This window comes from Pongo abelii, chromosome X, assembly GCF_028885655.2.
Source record: "Pongo abelii isolate AG06213 chromosome X, NHGRI_mPonAbe1-v2.0_pri, whole genome shotgun sequence".
Lineage (NCBI taxonomy): Eukaryota > Metazoa > Chordata > Mammalia > Primates > Hominidae > Pongo > Pongo abelii.
In genome coordinates this window covers 90,714,341-90,733,322 of record NC_072008.2, presented here as the reverse complement: position 1 = coordinate 90,733,322, position 18,982 = coordinate 90,714,341, and the positions used below count along the sequence as shown (strand labels likewise).

General features: G+C 40.0%; 1 long non-coding RNA gene across 3 annotated transcripts in view; it reads left to right on the top strand.

The window, feature by feature from the left end:
- LOC112131005 (uncharacterized) overlaps nt 1-18,982 on the top strand; it is a 100,279-nt gene that overhangs the window by 20,089 nt on the left and 61,208 nt on the right. For all 3 annotated transcript variants that reach the window (XR_010139055.1, XR_008518112.1, XR_002913165.2), the window contains one exon: nt 147-268. This is a non-coding gene — a long non-coding RNA (uncharacterized LOC112131005). The remainder of the gene's footprint in view (nt 1-146; nt 269-18,982) is intronic.

The window sequence follows — 18,982 nt, the reverse complement described above, 5'->3', positions numbered from 1 at the left end:
AAAAAATTTTATCATAGGAATAATAGTAGGCTGAATGGTGGTCCTCAAAAACATATGTCCATGCTCTAATTCCTGGGATCTGTGAACATTACTTATGTGACAAAATATGTGATTAAGTTAAATAAAGATCTTGCTTATCTGTTAAGATACAGGCAGAAGAGGAGACATAGACACACATAGAGGAGAAGATGATGTGAAAAGGGAGGCAGAGATCTCAGTGGTGTGGCTACAAGCCAAGAAATACCAAAGCCATCAGAAGCTGGAAGAGGTAAGGAATGGATTTTCCCCTAGAGCCTCTGGAGGGAGCGTGACCCTGCTGACACCTTGATTTAAAACTTCTGGCCTCCAGAGCCGTGAGAGAATAAATAGCTGCTGTTTTATGTAACCCAATTTGTGGTAATTTGTTATGGCAGCCACAGGAAACTAATACAATAGTTGAGAGCACTGACATTAGAGTCAGATCTGAATTCAAGGTCTTCCTTTGCCACTTATCAGAACTAGGAGTGTTCCTTTTGATCTCCTCCTCAACTCCTGACAAAAATAATTGCTCTGATGGTCATTATCTAGAAGTATTTTTTTCCCTGCTCCCCTAGTCCATTACTTCAAACAGTCACTCCTATTTTTGTCTCTATAGGTTCAAGCCTTGCACACATGTTGAAAACTATTCTGAGTTACTCTGGGCAGGAAACCTGTAGAAAGTTCCTGCCTGTAAAGGAGTTTGGCACAGTACCAGGCTTCTCTCTTGCTGCTGATCCCTATGCCTATCACACGGATCCCATAATTACATAGCAACCTTTTGTGGCCTTGACTTTGGTCTAGGATTTTTGTTCCCAGTCAGCAAGCCTGGGTTTCTGGTCTCTGCTAATTGTCCTCCTAGATCTGACCCACTTTCTGAACCTAGGCTTCTTATCTTGGCTCATCATCCAGGATTCGGATGATGCAATATCATTTCTGGAAGGGAACCAAGAGGTCATCTAATCTAACCCCTTCACTATAGAGACAGAAACTGAAAACTTGACTTCATCTTTCTTCTTGGCTCTATCATATCTTCCGTCTTCTCTTGGCCTTAACTACCATCTTTTTTGAGGTCATATGAGAAAAAAAATTCTGCTATACTCATATCCTTTTTCCAGTCTAATGAAATTCACAGCCAGGCACTTACCCAATACTACCAAGTCTCTAAATTACAAGTGTCAGTAGCAAAAACTTTGTGATAAAGGAAATGGGATAATTCCTAACAAAACATTCTTACTGGGACAGTATCTCAAACAGATGATATAAAAGCACAAATTTTGGACACATACTACTAGGCCAGTCATAACTAAATATACAATATGCTGAAAACATCTATTAAAATAAAAGCTTAGCAGTAGAAGAAAGAGGGAAAATTCCTCTGAAACTGTTAAAAATCTCAGAAGGGATGAATATTCCTTCAGAAAACAGCTTGAACAACTTTGTGTACAAGATTATAACATTGTAGTTATATCAAGGCCATTCTAAAAGAAAAGTTACTGTGTATAAACGTATAATCTTAGCTACTAGTGACTTCTAGTTAGAAGAGTAATACCAAGTGGAACATTTCATTTTTTAAGAGTTCAGTAAAAAGATTCTCTCCTAGTGGAGAAGAACCTATTTATGGGAGTACTTACCATCTTAGCATATTGTTATCTTTGTTACTACCTTTTGTCACTCTCCTCTACTTGTAAGAAGCAAAGGATATAAGGACTTATGATTGTTGCTTGGCAGCGTTAGAAAGGCAAACCAAACACATCTTTGAGCTTAGCAGGAAGCAATTAAAATCAAAATTACCTTTGTCACTATGAGATAGATGTAGGAATCAACAAACAGACCTGATTGTATTTAGGTGGTTAGATCAGGCAGTCCAGGTGGCATACATCAGAGTAGACAGGATTGGAAAGAATAAATTCTTTCTCTCTCTCTCTTTCCCGAAATATATATATTTCAAATATATATATATTGGGCAAAGTTTGGAAAAGTCAGGTAAGACAGGTATATTCAAACATAGACTATAAGTTCAAACATGAGATTTGTTCCTTGGAGTGCAGAGAGCACCTACAGAAGAAACCTTTGTCCACTTTAGCCTTATTCCTGTACTAGGCTATAGCAGATAATAGTTATGATTTCTTGACTAATCACTATTTGCTGGGCACTGTCTCAAGTGCTTTACATGTCTTATTTAATCCTCATGACAGCCCTATGGAGTACAGACTGTTATTCTCACTTTAGAGAAGATGAAACAGAGATAAAGGATAAGTCACTTGCCCAATGTCCCACAGCTAGGAAGTGTGGAATATGGAATTTCAATGCGGCAGGCTCACTACAGAGTTGTTTAAGCTGTTAACCACTGTGCTAGATTATCTCCTATATATAACTATGCCCTTGACCATCCTCGGTCTTCTCCTACTCTGACTCTAGCACTTACAATAGCAGCCTCTGACAATTTATGAAGTTTTCAGTGCATACAAACAAAACCTCTAACCACCCAGACCCTGTTCTTAGGCCAGCCTCAGCATCAAGAGGCTAAAACTCTGAATACTCAATGTCTATTCCTGCTTAGACTGATAGGAGCCAGTTAGAGCCTGGTCTTGTGTTGTATTAAACATCTACAGAAGTCCTACCACCCAGGGTCTGGCCCTACATGATTCTCAGTATGAATAAAGGAATCTTTCAACAACTGGAAGCTTGTTTCTATTCTGGACTATGTGACATTCACAGAAAACTTTCAACCAACCAGGAACTCTTTCATGGGCACCCTAACTTAGAGGTTTTTTTCTGGGATAGCCACATTTTCCACAGAAGTGTCTGAATTCCAAGGACTTATTTATAATCAGGTTATCCAGGCAGAGAGAATGACATGTAGGAAGGCCCTAAAAGAGAAACCGAAAGTCAAGTATGACTAGAGCACATAGCAAGATGGAGAGTGGTAAGTGAAGTAAGTGAAGAAATTGGAAAAAAATATGCTGTTCCTAGTTACAGAGTTTTGAATCAGGCTGATTGTGTTTGAATCCTGGGCTCTGACACTAATTATGGGGCTTTGCACAAGTTACTAAACTACTTAAAGTCTCGATTTCCTCATTTGTACATGGGAAAAATAACAGTACCTACCTCATAGTGATGGGAGGATGGCGTAAGATTGCATGTAAAGTATTTTGTGCTTACATCATAGTAAGTATTCTTATGAATATTACACAGTAACACACAAACACATACATGATATAGATGTAGATATGGATGTAAATATAGATAGAAGGAGACAGAAAGACAGAGTGACAGAGACCCAATATCTTGGGGTCTTAGAGTGCCTTGTGATCCATGGTGAGAACTTGAAATTTTATTCTAAGGTAGTTGGAAGCTATTGAAGAGGTTTAAGGAGAAATATAACAAGACTAGGCATGTATATTAAAATATTACCCTAGCTGTACTGTGGCAATACGATTGGACTGAGGCAAGTGTAAGATATGGGGGGACCAATTGGGTGTCAGTTACAATTGTCCAGGGAAAACGTGGTGGTATTTCAGATGATGATAGTGTCAGAATGAATAGAGATAACGGTAGGAGAGGGGACATATTTGAGATCTGTTTAGGAAGTAGAAGGGACAGTGACTGGTGAGAACTTAACAATTTCTTTTTCTCTTTTTTCTTTTCCTAATTTCCTCTTTTACACCCCAGGGAATTAAGGAGAGATGACTGAAGAACAGGACCAATAGTTGACAGATCGTGTAGGACACTTTGTGATGCATCTTAGATTCAGGAGAGTTTTGTTTTGTTTTGTTTTGTTTTGTTTTTTTGTTTTGTTTTTTTAACACAGAAGTGCTGCCTGGGAGCTAGGGCCTGGAACAGGGTCCTTATGACTCTGATCGGTGCCCTATGCTGCTGTGGCTGAGCTGGTATCCAAAATGCAAAACAAAGTCCTCCACATTCTTCCCTCTCTTCACCTCAAGAGGAAGAAAGGGGTCTCTTTTTGGAGCCACAAGCTGTACAGCCGAGAGTTTAGGGGAGGGGTGATGCCAGCACTCCCTTAGCTGCTCCCACTGATGTCTCAGTAGGTCATATGAACCCTCAGACCACTGTTTCTGGGCCCAGTTCAGCACTAGGACTTAAAAGTTGTAGTCCCTGTGGCCTACACTGCCTATCAAGTTTGCTTAGAAATCCAGAGCACTTTGGTCCTGGGTGGCAAGGTCTGCAGGAACTCAAGTTCCACCCATTGGGTTACAAGATTCCCCTCTGGCTAGGACTGGTTTAAATGCTCCCTCTGTGGGTGGGTGTCAGCTGAGTTTTATTCTGTTTTCCTTTCTGCTTTAACAGGACAGCACTGAGTTTGATGCCTCACAATTGTTGTGCTGTCCCTTCCCCAATGCCCAGAGATGCTCCACTCCACACTGCTGCTGGGGAGTTGGGGAGAGGTAGTGTCAGTGATTCAAGGTGGTTTTTTTTTTTTCTATCTCTTCAGTATTTCTTTCAGTAACATGGAGTTAAAAACCAGGTACTATGAGGGCTCACCTGAATTTTGGTTCCTATATGGGTGTTTTTTTTCTGTGTAGATTGTTGTTAAATTGGTGTCCTTGCTGGGGGTAATGTGCAGCGATTGGTGGAGGCTTCTATTCCACCATCTTGCTCCACGCTGGGTACCCTTTAAATAAAGGAGGGATAAAGGAAGAGAAGAAGGAATGAAGGAAGAAAGGAAAGAAGGAGTCAGGGGCCCAGGTTATGGGATCATTCTGTAGCACCAATCAGTTTACAGAAATCATTTAGCAATTCTTAGTTTATTTTATGGAATTTATTCATAATGAAATTACATATTTCAAATAAAATTCCTTATTTAGATATGATGCTGTTGTGTAACTCCTTAGCTTTAGCCAGTAACTAATAAAGTACTCAATATTCTCTTTGACCAATTTTCAATCAATCGTTTATGAATTTCACTGAGCATTTTATAAAGATGCATGTCATAAACCAGTTTGCAAGTGTTATGCTGCATTTTGGTGATAACATCTGCCATCCCTACTTAGTTAGTGAAGTTAGATATTGGAAATGAAAGTTTTGTTCAGGAGACATAGAGTGAGAGAGGGAGGAAAGAAAAATTCAAGGTATAAAGAGATAAGAAGTGATGGCATAAACGCAGAAAGAGAAGTAAAGTGTTTAGAGCATAGATAATTCATACTCATAGTGTTTTATTAAAGTATTCTGAGTATGTTTTTAAAATGATCAGATGGCCATATAGTACACATATATGTTTTTTTCCACAGAAAATATTAGATTTCAATTGCACATGTTCTATCCTATAAGGAATTTCTGACTCTTCTGACTGTTCATAACTTGAGTATCCAATGTGTTGTTTCTCTCTTTGAATGTAGCTTGACTTTGGAACTCCTGGTGTAGAAAAACTCTGCAAATAAGTGAAAAATATCAAATGTAATTAAATGGCATTTAATAAAATTTTTATTCTCATTCAGATATGCTTATGTTTAGTTATTTTAGAAATCTATTTAATCACTCTCAGAAATCTGTAGTGATTTAAAACGACACATGAAAATATCTTATTTTAGTAAAATAATTCCTGGCTGCTTTTAAATAACCATTAAATACTTGTAAAATAGTTCCTTTATACTGGTTTAGATATTGGGCAATCCAGTTTCCATACTAAAGTAAAAAGCAAACATTACAGGAGAAAATTTACATAAGAAAAGCAAATATTTCTTTTTTTATCATACTATAGTACCAAGGTCCACACTCTAGTATTGCACAATTATGAATGTTAGTACTGTACTAACACAAAATTAAATTTGTTGCTTTTATGAAATATTCCATTTGTCTTTTTTTTATGATCATATGCACACATTTTAAAATACATGACTAATTGTTTTCACAACATATGTTATCATAACATTATTTGTGTCACATAACCAGAGTTTCGTCTTGGCATAGAATTGTTTTATGATAGAGGTTCATGCTAAAACTTAATTTCCCCAGCATAACATGTTACTTTTTGGCAATTAAAAATCTCCATTCATAAATTTACTTTTCTATTCCAGGGACCATAAGGAAACAGGTCCATGAACATTTAAAAATGTCATTTTAAAACAGATCTGAGAAAGTATGAATACTGTAGGCCTTTATTTTAGGATTTTTTTTTTTTTTACTGAATGGAAGATTTTATTTTTTTAAGTTTTATTTTAAGTTCAGGGTTATATGTGAAGGTTTGTTATATAGGTAAACTGTGTGTTACAGCGATTTGGTGTACAGATTATTTTGTCACCCAGGTAATAAGCATAGTACCCAATTGGCGGGTTTTTTTTTTTATCTTCTCCCTTCTACTTTCCACTCTAAAGTGATCCCCAATGTCTGTTGTTCCCCTCCTTGTATCCATGCGGTCTCATTGTTTACTTCCCACTTATAAGTGAGAACATGCGGTATTTGTTTTTATATTCCTGCATTAGTTTACTTAGGATAATGGTGAGAATTTTTTATGTTTACTGAAAAACATTATACTGGCTATCTTCTCCATTCATACAAGAATGGTTCAAAAGTTTAAAATATATATATTTGTTGCCCAACATTTTGTGGCAGGCACTGCCTCTGATTAGAGATTAGAAGATGTTTCAGAAGGAGTTTGGGGAATTATAGTCAGAGAGATAGGCAGACCACTAGGAGAGTATTAGCCTGGAAGTGTTCAGGAAACATTAAGTATCAAATGTCTATAGAGATATCAGATAAGGTGAAGTCTTAAAATAGGCTTTTGGATTTGATATCTAACATATTACTGGGACACTCAGTGAGAGCAACTTTAACAATGTGCTTTAACAGAATGCTGAGCTTGGTTACCATGTATCCTTGAAAAAAAAGTACAGTGAGAGCTTTGTTGGGGAAAAGTTTAATTTGTTAGCAGAGACTGAGATGAAACTTTTCCACAGCTTTTCCTAAGGAACTTTAGGCACGTTGTTTCTTGTCTTTGACACTATCTTTCCCTTATCAATACCCATGTCATTTCAACTTTTTGTCTTATTTTGCCTCTTCCACCTCCAATCCTGCCCCTACTTCTTGGAAGTTACTACCACTACTTTTTGACTGAGATAGCTACAAAAAACAGCTCTGACTCACTTCTTTTTTGAGTCTCTTATCCACCTCTTGTACCATTACTGCTTTTCTTTTGGTGGCTATAATTAAGGGTAATACTGATACACACACTGCATCACAGGTGATTGCATCACCCTTGTCATTCTCTCTTACTACCCTCTGAGCTTTTATTTTGTAGTACTTATCACAATTTTTAATTATATACATATTCAGCTGTTTAATATATGTTTCCCTCCACTGTAGTATAGTTCCATAGGTCAAGACAGTAACGTTTTTCATCATTGTTTAAATACCACTGGTCTTGGCACATACTAGGCACCAGTAGGTTTAACGAATTGGTTGAATGAATGAAAAGGTTACATTCCTCAATTAGTTTCATTCAGTTTTAAAAGATTATCTGTCCCAGGCTTTCTATAACCTTCAAGGGTCACCATTTTTCCCCTGTTCACCTAGGCTTCTAGGAAAAAGCCGAGCTATTCAATTTTAGTCCTCTTTAAAGGGTAAATTGTTGATTATGTGGACACCCATTGAAATTGAATGATGCCCTCAATGAGCTACATCGATTGCATAAACCCCTTCTCTGGAGCATAGGAAGAACCTGTGACTTGCATCTGGCCAATAGGGAGAAAATGATAGGGAATATCAATACAATAGTTACTCTCTTGAATACATTGTTATTTAGGACTCCATCCTAGCAGAATGGAACTAGCCATTCTTCTGCTGGCCTTGAAGAGATAAACTGCAATGTTGTGAGAGGGTCTATCAGAGGGCCCTGTAGCAACTGCAAGTGACTTCTAAGAGCTGACAGTGACCTTTAGATGACAGCTAGCAAGGAAAAGGGTAGGAAAGAGAATGAAGTTCTATAGTTGCATGGAAGTGGATTCTCCCAACAAATGCATGAGCTTGGGAGAGGACCCAAACTCCAGATGAGAATGCAGTCTGCTTGACACCTTGATCACAGCATTGAAAGACCCTGAGTGGAGGACCCAGATAAGCCATATTCAGACTCCTGATTCATGGTGCTATAGTTTGGATAACTGACCCCTCCAAATCTCATGTTGAAATTTGATCTCCAGTGTTGGAGGTGGGTCCTAGTGGGAAGTGTTTGGGTCATGGGGGCAGATGCCTCATGAATGATTTGGTGCCATTCTCTCAGTAGTGAGTTCTCAGTCCATTAATTCCCATGAGGGCTGGCTGTTAAAAAGAGCCTGTCACCTCCCTGCTCTTGCTTCCTTTCTCACCATGTGATTTATGTACATGCCAGTTTTCCTTCATTTTCTGCCATTAGTGGAAACAGATTGAGGCTTTCACCAGACTCCCGGTCATCTAGCCTGCAGAATCATGAGCCAAGTAAACCTCTTTTCTTAATATTACCTAGCTTTAGGTATTCCTTTATAGCAAAACAAAAACAGACCAAGACAGAAAGTTGGTACCAAGGGTGTGGCATTGCTATAAAGATACCTGAAAACGTGAAAGCAGCTTGGGAACTGGCTAATGGGCAGAAGTTATAAAAGTTTGGAGCACTCAGAAGAAGACTGGGAGATAGGTGAAAGTTTGGAACTTCTTAGAGATTGGTTGTGGTTGTGAGCAAAATGCTGATAGAAATAAAGACAGTAAAGGCCATGCTGATGAGGTCTCAAATGGAAATGAGCAACTTAATGGTAACTGGAGAAAGCTCAGTGTGACACTGTAGCAAAGAACTTGGCTGCATTGTGTCCATGCGCTAGGGCTTTGTGGAAGGCTGAACTTAAGAGTGATGACCTAGGGTATCTGGTGAAAGAAATTTCTAAGTAGCAAGGCATTCAAGAGTGGCATGACTACTTTTAACAACTTACAATATTATCTGGGAGTAAAGGGATGACCTAAAGTTGAAATTTATGATTAGAAAGGAAGCAGAGTGTAAAAATCTGGAAAATTTTCAGCCTGGCCATGTGATAGAGAAGAAAAGAGTGTTTTCAGGAGAGGAATCCAAGGATGTTGTGGAACTACCACTTGCTAAAGAGATTACCATGACTAAATGGAAGCCAGGCGCTGATAGTCAAGACTATGGGTAAAAGACCCAATCACAGGCCCAGAGGCCTAAGAAGACAGAATGGTTTTGGGTGCCAGGCCCAGGTTCTGCTGTCCTGTGCTGTCTCAGGATGTTCCTTCCTACATCACCACTGCTTCGGCTCCAGCTGTGGCTCAAAGGCCCCAGGTACTGCTCAAGCTACTGCTCCAGAGGACACAAGCTGTAAGCCTTGGTGGCATGCATATGGTGTTATATCCACAGGTGCTCAGAATGCAATAGGGTTTGGAGCCCCCACAAATGGTGCCTACTAGGGCAGTGCTACCACCTTCCAGACTCCAGAATTATAGAGCCCCTGGAAGTGTGCAACTGCAGCCTCATAAAACTGTAAGCATTGGACTGCAACCCATGAGAGCAGCCACGTGGGTGCACCTAGCAGAACCATGGGAGTGGGGCTTCTTGAGGTCTTCAGAGCCCACCCTGCCTACCAGTGTGCCCAGGATGCAAGACATGGAGTCAAAGCAGATTATCTTGGAGCTTTAAGATTTGATGTCTGCTCTGCTGGGTTTTGGAATCGTGTAGGGCTTATTCCCCCTTTCTTTTGGCCAATTTCTCCCTTTTGGAATGGGAATATTTACTGAATGCCTGTACCACCATTGTGCCTTGGAGTTAAATAACTTGTTTTTTAATTATACAGGCTCACAGTTGTAAGTAAATTGCCTTGAGTCTCAGATAGAACTTTGAACTTTAGATTTCTGAGTCGATGCTGGAAAAGTTAAAGTTTTCGGGAACTATTGGGATAAAATTATTGTATTTTGCTTGTGAGAAGGACATGATACTTAGGGGTTCAGGGGTAGAATGCTATAGTTTGGATATTTGACCCTTCCAAATCTCATGTTGAAATGTGATTCCCAGTTTTGGAGATGAGGCCTAGTGTGTCATGGTGGTGGATTCCTTATGAATGGCTTGGAGCCACTCTCTCAGTAGTAAGTGACTTCTTCCTCTATTAGTTCTCATGAGAGCTGGTTGTTAAAAAAGAGCCTGGAAACCTCCTTGTATCCTCTCTTGCTACGTGATCTCTGCACATGCCAGCTCCTTTTTGCCTTCCACCATGAGTGGAAGCAGCCTAAAGTCCTCACCAGAAATAGATGTTGGTGCCATGTTTCTTGTACAGCCTGCAGAACCATGAGACAAATAAACTTTTCATTTTTATAAATTACTGAGCCCCAGGGTTTTTTATAGTAACACAAAATGGACTAAGACACACAGAAACTGTGAGATAATAAATATGTGTTTCTATAAGTTGACAAGTCTGATAATTTGTTATGCAGCAATAGGGAACTAATACACAGATCAAAACTGATTCTGAAGTCACCTACATTTAAGACTGGCCAGCTTCCCCTCTATATTCTCGATATTACCCTTTCCTCTTTTCTTACTGAGGTTTTCTCTTTTTGAGTTTCCACATGTATTGACCCAAAATGAGTTCAGTGCCATTCTCTCTTATTTAATTCTCTTAATGATTTTACATGTCCCATGAAAGTTCTTTTTTTTCAGTTCTATCTTTCATCACTTGTCCTCATAGATGGTATATCTTTCCTAATATATGCTAAGTACATTAGAAAAACCTGTTTTTATTCAATCACACAGCTGGCATTTTGTCTTACTGCATAATCAACATCCTTAAAACTGCAAATCTGTGTTTCCTTAATTTATCACTGTGAGGTCACTCATTAATTCACAATGCGGTTTTTTGGGGGAATGTTATTTTGCTATGCGGTCAACCAAAAATGTCCCCCTCTCAAAAGAACCACAACTTATTATGTTAACAAATACCAGTTATCCATTTTTGGTTCTTTCTCTTATCAGGCAAGAAAGAGTAGTATATCTGATGGGATGAAACAAGGCCTATATAAAATTTGGATTTGGTGGAGCTAAACACAGACTCTTTAGCTTCAGCAGTGTGGATGTGTTAGGGAGGATTCCTTTGGAAGCAGTAGGGGTCTCCAAATATAGAGGGATGGCTGTGTGCCTCCTTTTTTTTTTTTTATCAGTTTGGACCGAATTTAAACTTATTAATCCAAACCCAGTCCTCGATCCAACTAGGTAGATATAGAAAATTGTTTTAAGCAAAACTTAAGGAGTAGAAAATTATAAAGTAGATGGCAGGGCCAAAGAGTAACGGCAATGGTGAGATTATTTTTGAGATCCGGTCTCAGAAAGAGTGGCGATGGTAGTGGCTATAAGAGTGTGGCACTCCACTCATATGTGCACATGAGGGTACAGAAAAAAAAACAGTAGCTAGTTAGTGAAGGCAGGTTTCTCTGGAAGTGGTGACCATATCAAACTCTGGAGGTAGGGTAACCATATAATCTCTTGTCCAAACCAGAACACTTATGAGAGTGGCAGTGGCAGCTGTTAAGGTTTACATTAAAATAACAGGCAGAAGTGTGTAGAGGGAAATTTATAGCACTAAATGTCCACAAGAGAAAGCACGAAAGATCTAAAATTGACACCCTAACATTACAATTAAAAGAACTAGAGAAGCAAGAGCAAACACATTCAAAAGCTAGCACATGGCAAGAAATAACTAAGATCAAGCAGAACTGAAGGAGATGGAGACACAAAAAAACCTTCAAAACACCAATGAATCCAGGAGCTGGTTTTTTGAAAACATCAACAAAATTGGTAGACCGTTAGCAAGACTAATAAAGAAGAAAAGGGAGAAGAATCAAATAGACACAATAAAAAATGATGAAGAACAGACAAACAGCCAAATCATGAGTGAACTCCCATTCACAATTGCTACAAAGAGAATAAAATACCTAGGAATCCAACTTACAAGGGATGTGAAGGACCTCTTCAAGGAGAACTACAAACCGCTGCTCAAGGAAATAAAAGAGGACACAAACAAATGAAAGAATATTCCATGCTCATGGATAGGAAGAATCAATATTGTGAAAATGGTCATACTGCCCAAGGTAATTTATAGATTCAATGCCATCCCCATCAAGCTACCAATGACTTTCTTCACAGAATTGGAAAAAGCTACTTTAAAGTTCATATGGAACCAAAAAGAGCCTGCATTGCCAAGACAATCCTAAGCCAAAAGAACAAAGCTGGAGGCATCACGCTACCTGACTTCAAACTATACTACAAGGCTTCAGTAACCAAAACAGCATGGTACTGGTACCAAAACAGAGAGATAGACCAATGGAACAGAAATAACACCACACATCAACAACCATCTGATCTTTGACAAACCTGACAAAAACAAGAAATGGGGAAAGGATTCCCTTTTTAATAAATGGTGCTGGGAAAACTGGCTAGCCATATGCAGAAAGCTGAAACTGGATCCCTTCCTTACACCTTATACAAAAATTAATTCAAGATGGATTAAATGTTAGACCTGAAACCATAAAAACCCTAGAAGATAATCTAGGCAACACCATTCAGGACATAGGCATGGGCAAGGACTTCATGACTAAAACACCAAAAGCAATGGCAACAAAAGCCAAAATTGACAAATGGGATCTAATTAAACTCAAGAGCTTCTGCACAGCAAAAGAAATTACCATCAGAGTGAACAGGCAACCTACAGAATGGAAGAAAAATTTTACAATCTACCCATCTGACAAAGGGCTAATATCCAGAATCTACAAAGAACTCAAACAAATTTACAAGAGAAAAACAAGCCCGTCAAAAAGTGGGCAAAGGATATGAACAGACTCTTCTCAAAAGAAGACATCTATGCAGCCAGCAGACACAAGAAAAGATGCTCATCATCACTGGTCATCAAAGAAATGCAAGTCAAAACCTCAATGAGATACCATTTCACACCAGTTAGAATGGCAATCATTAAAAAGTCAGGAAACAACATATGCTGGAGAGGATGTGGAGAAATAGGAATGCTTTTACACTGTTGGAGTGTAAATTAGTTCAACCATTGTGGAAGACAGTGTGGTGATTCCTCAAGGATCTAAAACTAGAGTTACCGTTTGGCCCAGCAACCCTATTACTGGGTATATACCCAAAGGATTATAAATCATGCTGCTACAAAGACATGCACACATATGTTTATTGCGGCACTATTCACAATAGTAAAGACTTGGAACCAACCCAAATGTCCATCAGTGACAGACTGAATTAAGAAAATATGGTACATATACACCATGGAATACTATGCAGCCATAAAAAAGGATGAGTTCATGTCCTTTGCAGGGACATAGATGCAGCTGGAAACCAACATTCTGAGCAGACTGTCATAAGGACAGAAAACCAAACACCGCATGTTCTCACTCATAGGTGGGAATTGAACAATGAGATCACTTGGACACAGGGCAGGGAACATCACACACCGGGGCCTGTTAGGGGGTGGGGAGCTGGGGGAGGGATAGCATTAGGAGAAACACCTAATGTAAATGATGAGTTGATGGGTGCTGCAAACCAACATGGCACATGTATACCTATGTATCAAACCTGCACATTGTGCACGTGTACCCTAGAACTTAAAGTATAATTTAAAAAATTAATAATAACAGACAGATACTGGGACTGTCCTGGTCACCCTACTATGAAGTCACAATTGGTGGACCCAAAGCTGAGCCTCCCCATGTTCTCCAGAAACATAGTCAATGTGACTTCCACTTTCTTCATCAAAAGAAATTTAACTTCCATGTCTTATTTCAAAAACCTTTGACACACCCTTTTGGGTATTGTATAGGCACAATCAGGGATTCCATTTTTCCACAGCCACAGTGAGGGGGATGCTGTGAGAATCTGGGACAGATGTGTCCAATGCACCATTAAGCCATGGTTCAGCTTGCAAATTTCAAGGTATAAATATGAAGTCGTGAAGGGGGCTCATTAGGACATAAGTGTAGGAAAGTGAGCAGATTCCCATTTAAATTTATGATCAAATTGCAAAACATCATCTGCAGGCTGGGAAAAGCAACTAAATGAAGAGAAGTTTGTGGGACTCACTGATGACATTCCAAAGATCAAAAATATTGTGCACAGGAAGATATGAAGGTACATCTAATCTATGTGGAACAGCCTGAGTAGGAGTCTTTTGTATTTGAAGTAACAGGCAAAGGAGTTGCGCTGTTCATTCTCCTCCCTAATGCCAATGAAGTTTTTCCAATTGTTACAGAATAAAGACTGTATCTAGGGAAGCAATGCTCAGAACGAGGAGTACACTGAACAATGGAAGGCTAGATCTGGGTTTCTCAGATGAATTGAAGGCTTTAAAATTTATGATAAAGAATTTCCAGAAGTTCAACAGCACTGCTCAACCTATCCTACAATTCCCTAATTAATTATTTTTCTACTCTCTGAGACAAATATTTCACTATCTTCTCTCTCTTAAAACCTCCAGCTTCTCCATGTTGTTTATTCCCAGATAACCTCACTTCTTATTTCACAAATAAAGTAGAAACAATCAGAAGAGAACTATTTCATCTTCTCACCACCAAATTTACCAACCTATCTGCATCTGTATTAATACACTCTGCTGTGAATAAACTTTCTCTGCTTGTATAAAAGGCGCGGCCTTCCAAATGTTCTCAGGATTCCTCCTCTTGCCTCCCCAGAGCTTTTACTCATGCAATAATTTGCATTTTGTCTTATATTTACACTTTCTTCTTTTCTATTGGATCATTTCTATTAACATATAGATGTGAATTCCATAAAAACCATTAATTCCATATTTTCTCTTAGCCACTGCCTCATTTTTCTGCTGCCTATCATTATAAAACATCTCAGAAAAAGTTGTCTACCCTAATTTTCAACACTCCTTCACCACTCTTTCAGTTTTCAATTTATTTCAGGCTTGCTTCTGTTCCCACCTCTTTGCTGAAAGTGCTTTTGTCAAGGTTATCAACCACCTCCATGTTGCCAAATCTAATAGTAATTGCTCTGTCCTCCTCTGATTTGATCTCTCAGTAGCACTTAATACAGTAGACCTTTCTGTATTTCTTGAAATACTTTCTTCTTTCTCTTTTCTGGTATGCCACCACACTCTCTGGGTTTTTCTCTTATTGCTATTTCTGATTTACCCTAATTCCTTTTACCAACCCAGCTACTCTTTCACTACCTGACCTCTAAATGTTGAAGCACCTAAGGGCTTGTTACTAAGCTCTTTTTTCCTCTGAATCTATACTCTGGCTGTAAGTCCATTAACATGACTTTAAATAGCACCCATATCCTGATAAGTTTATATTTTTCAGCCCATGCTTGTCTCCTGAGATCTGTATTTGCATATCCAACTGTCTATTCACTATTTCCACTTGGATTTCTGATAGGCATCTCCAGTTAAACATGTCAAAACCAAAATTTTTTATCCTTTCTCACCACCAGCCTCAAACCTGCTCTGCCTCCCATGTTCCTTACCCATCCAGTTACTCAAACCAAAATATTTATGGTCATGCTTGATTTCTGTCTTTCCTTCATGCCCCGTGTTTGGCCAGTCAGCAAGTTTTGTTTGTTCTATTTATAAAATAGACCTCGAAGCCCACTTCTCTCTATCCCCATTGTCACCACTGTGGTTCAAGACATCATCTCTTTCTTAGACTTCTATCAGATTCTGGACTCTTCTTCCTGCTTATAGTCATGGCCCCCTCCAAACCATTCTCTTTACAACATTTAGAATTATTACCATAGAGACAGTGCTCCTGTATGACTTTCCACTGAACTGACAACAAAACCAAATATCTTACTGTATCCTACAAAGCCCAGCATGACACATCTACCTTATCAACATTTCAGCCATGTTGAATTTCTTTCTTTGAAAACATCAAGCCCATTTTTCCCTAAGGATTTTTGTAGTAGTTCTTCTCTCTGTTTAGAAAGTTATTTCCCTTTTTATATGGAAGGGTTTTCCTCAGCCTTTATTCTCAATTCAAATATCTCTTCAAAGTCTTGCCTAACTTTTCCATTTAATGTTATCCACTCCCAAGTCACTGTTATATCATCCTGTTTTATTTTATTTATAGAATTTATCACAATCTGAAATTATTTTATTTACTTGCTTATTTGTTTATTGTCTTCCTTCTCTCCCTTCTTGAATGTAAATACTATGAGGACAAGACTCAATATGAGATACCACTGTTTCACCAATGTATAGAATGGTTTTAGGCATATAGTAGGCATTCAATAAATTTTGTTGAATGAATCAATGAATGATATCTACTGAACAGTGATGAGTGCATTTTTATGCTAAAGACCAAAAGGAATAACATTGGTTCCTTCTCCTATAGAGTCTGTAATCTCAATGCTGTGACCCTATACTTTAATGGTCTCTTGAAATATCCAAGATAATGCTAAGCACAGATGACGAGTAATCTGAGCAATAAATAAGGCAAAGTGAGCTCTCAATCAGAACCAATCCACTATCCAGGATCCTTTAATTTTCCATCCTTCTGGCTAACTGCCTTTTGTTATCTTTGTGCCCTCATAAGAAGAATAAGAACAAGAAATACAATTTGTTACTCAAACTAATCAATTTGGCTTCTATTATCAGCTTTAGTCCAAGGTTGGTAGAAGAAAATGTTCTAAAAGGAAATTGGATTAATTTTTTTTGTTTGAAGATTTAATACATACATATTTCCTTTAGTCTCACTTCTTGATCAGAGCTAAAGATAATTAAGCATTGGGTATTTAAGATCTGGCGAATGAATAGTGGTCACATAACCCCTGTGCGTATTCACAGGGGATCAGTGAGTCAAGGAAATAAAATAAAGTCAAAGAGGTAATTAGTCTTCAACCCCCTACTCTAGGATTACTCCAACAGTTAGAAAGGAATTGTTTCTTTTCCTGTCTTTGCTCCAAATAATAGCCTTATCCAAAAACATAGTGACTCACAGAACCCTATGAGCTCTTCTGGATCAGCTGTGAAGTGAATTTTAACTTTCTCAATGTTCTTTAATGCATGCCAGATAGGCTTGTGAAATGAAAAGTTTCACACCCAGGATTTAAAAAAAAAAGCCATAAATGTATAGCAAGTATATATAAATGGGAGGAGTGGCCAAGATGGCTGACTAGAAGCAACTAGTGTGCGTGGCTGTCATGGAGAGGAACAGAAGCAGTGATAAATATAATACCTTCAACTGAAACATCCAGGTACTCACATTGGGATTAATCAAAGAAACAACTTGACGCACAGAGAATGAAGAAAAGCAAGACAGGACAACAACCCACCTGGGAGCAACAGGGAGCCAGGGGATCCTCCCCAGCTGAGGGAAGCAGTAAGTGAATGAACGACCCTGGGAAACTACCCTTCTCCCACAGATCTTTGCAACCCTTAAGTCAGGAGATCTCCTTGTGAACCCACTCCACCAGAGCCTTCAGTCTTCAGTCTGACAGACAGAGCTACATGGAGTCCTGGCAGAGCAGCTGCTCGGGCATGCGTGAAGGCCTTGAAGACTTAGATACTCAGGCATTCCAGCAAAAGTAACTGCAGCTTTGGCAAAGTGAAAAGTTACACTCCTGTACATACTCCTAGGAAAAAGGCTGAATCCTTGGGGTTGAGCAGCAACAGCCTACAAGCCTCACTTCCACGGCACTACACAAGATAAGACCCACTGGCTTGGAATTCCAGCCAGCTACCAGTGGCGGCATTGCACCTCACTAAGAAGGAGCTCCGGGGGAAAGGGGCAGGCCGCCATCTTTGCTGTTCAGGTACCTTAGCCATTCCAGCCTTCAGGCTTTGGAGAGTCTGAGGTGACCCGGGGCAGAAGGGATCCTCCAGCACAGCACAGCTGCTCTACCAAAATGTGGCCAGACTGCTGCTTTAAGCAGGTACCTGGTCCTGATCCTCCTCACCGGGCAGGATCTCCCAACTGGGGTCTCCAGCCTTCCCCAGTAGAGCTGTCCAGCTGACAGAGATCTGAATTCTCCCTGAGGTGGTACTCCCAGAGAGAGGGGTGGGATGCCATCTTTGCTGTTTGGATGACTTAGCCATTCCAGCTTTTGGCCTTCGAAGTGCTTTGCTCTTTGGGTGACTTAGCCATTCCAGCCTTTGGCCTTCATAGTGTGTGAGATGACAGGAGGCTGAAGTGGACCCCTAGCACAGCATGGCTGCATTACCAAAACGTGGCCAGACTGCTTTTTTAAGTGGGTGCCTTTCCCATTCTTCCTCACTGGGTGGGACCTCTGAACTGGGGTCTCCAGCCACTTCCTGAAGGTGCCGTTGGTCCAGCAACAGGTCCATACCTCCCTGGGACAAAGCTCCCACAGGGAAGGACGGGCTGCCATATTTGCTATTTTGCAGGCTTCACTGGTGACACACCTCCAGGTTCTGGAAAATCCGAGGTGACTAGGGACTGGAACAGGCCCCAAGCATACCGCAGCAGCCCTATGGAAAAGTGGCCAGACTGTTACGTGGGTGCCCGTTCCCATATCTCCTCACTGGGCAGGTCCTGCAGGCCTGGACCTGCAGCCACCCCCCACCAGAGCTACTGAGCCAGTACCAAATCAGTAACTCTCTGGACAGAGGCCCCAGGGGCAACTGACAGCCGCTTGGTCACTGCCTCTACAGTGGAACTGCCCTTGCCACCCTTGGACTAATGAAGGAGCAAAGACCCTAAGTGCCCTATCCACCCCTCCAACAAGCTGCAGTTGACCCAAGGAGAGGAGGCCAGTCCATCTCCCATAGGCCCTGCACACCCTCCATGGCTCATCACCAGAAAAGGAATGCCTGGCTTGGGCCCACAGCACAAACCCTCCATCTTGGGCTGACTGCACTAAGTGATTGCTGACCTGCATCGCTATGGATTGAAGCCTCTAGGAATTAGCGAAGGACCCTTGGCAACAACCCCCACTAGGATTTCTTTCTCTGCTGCCTCTAAGCTGGGGAAAGAACATAAACACTGAGATTGCCCC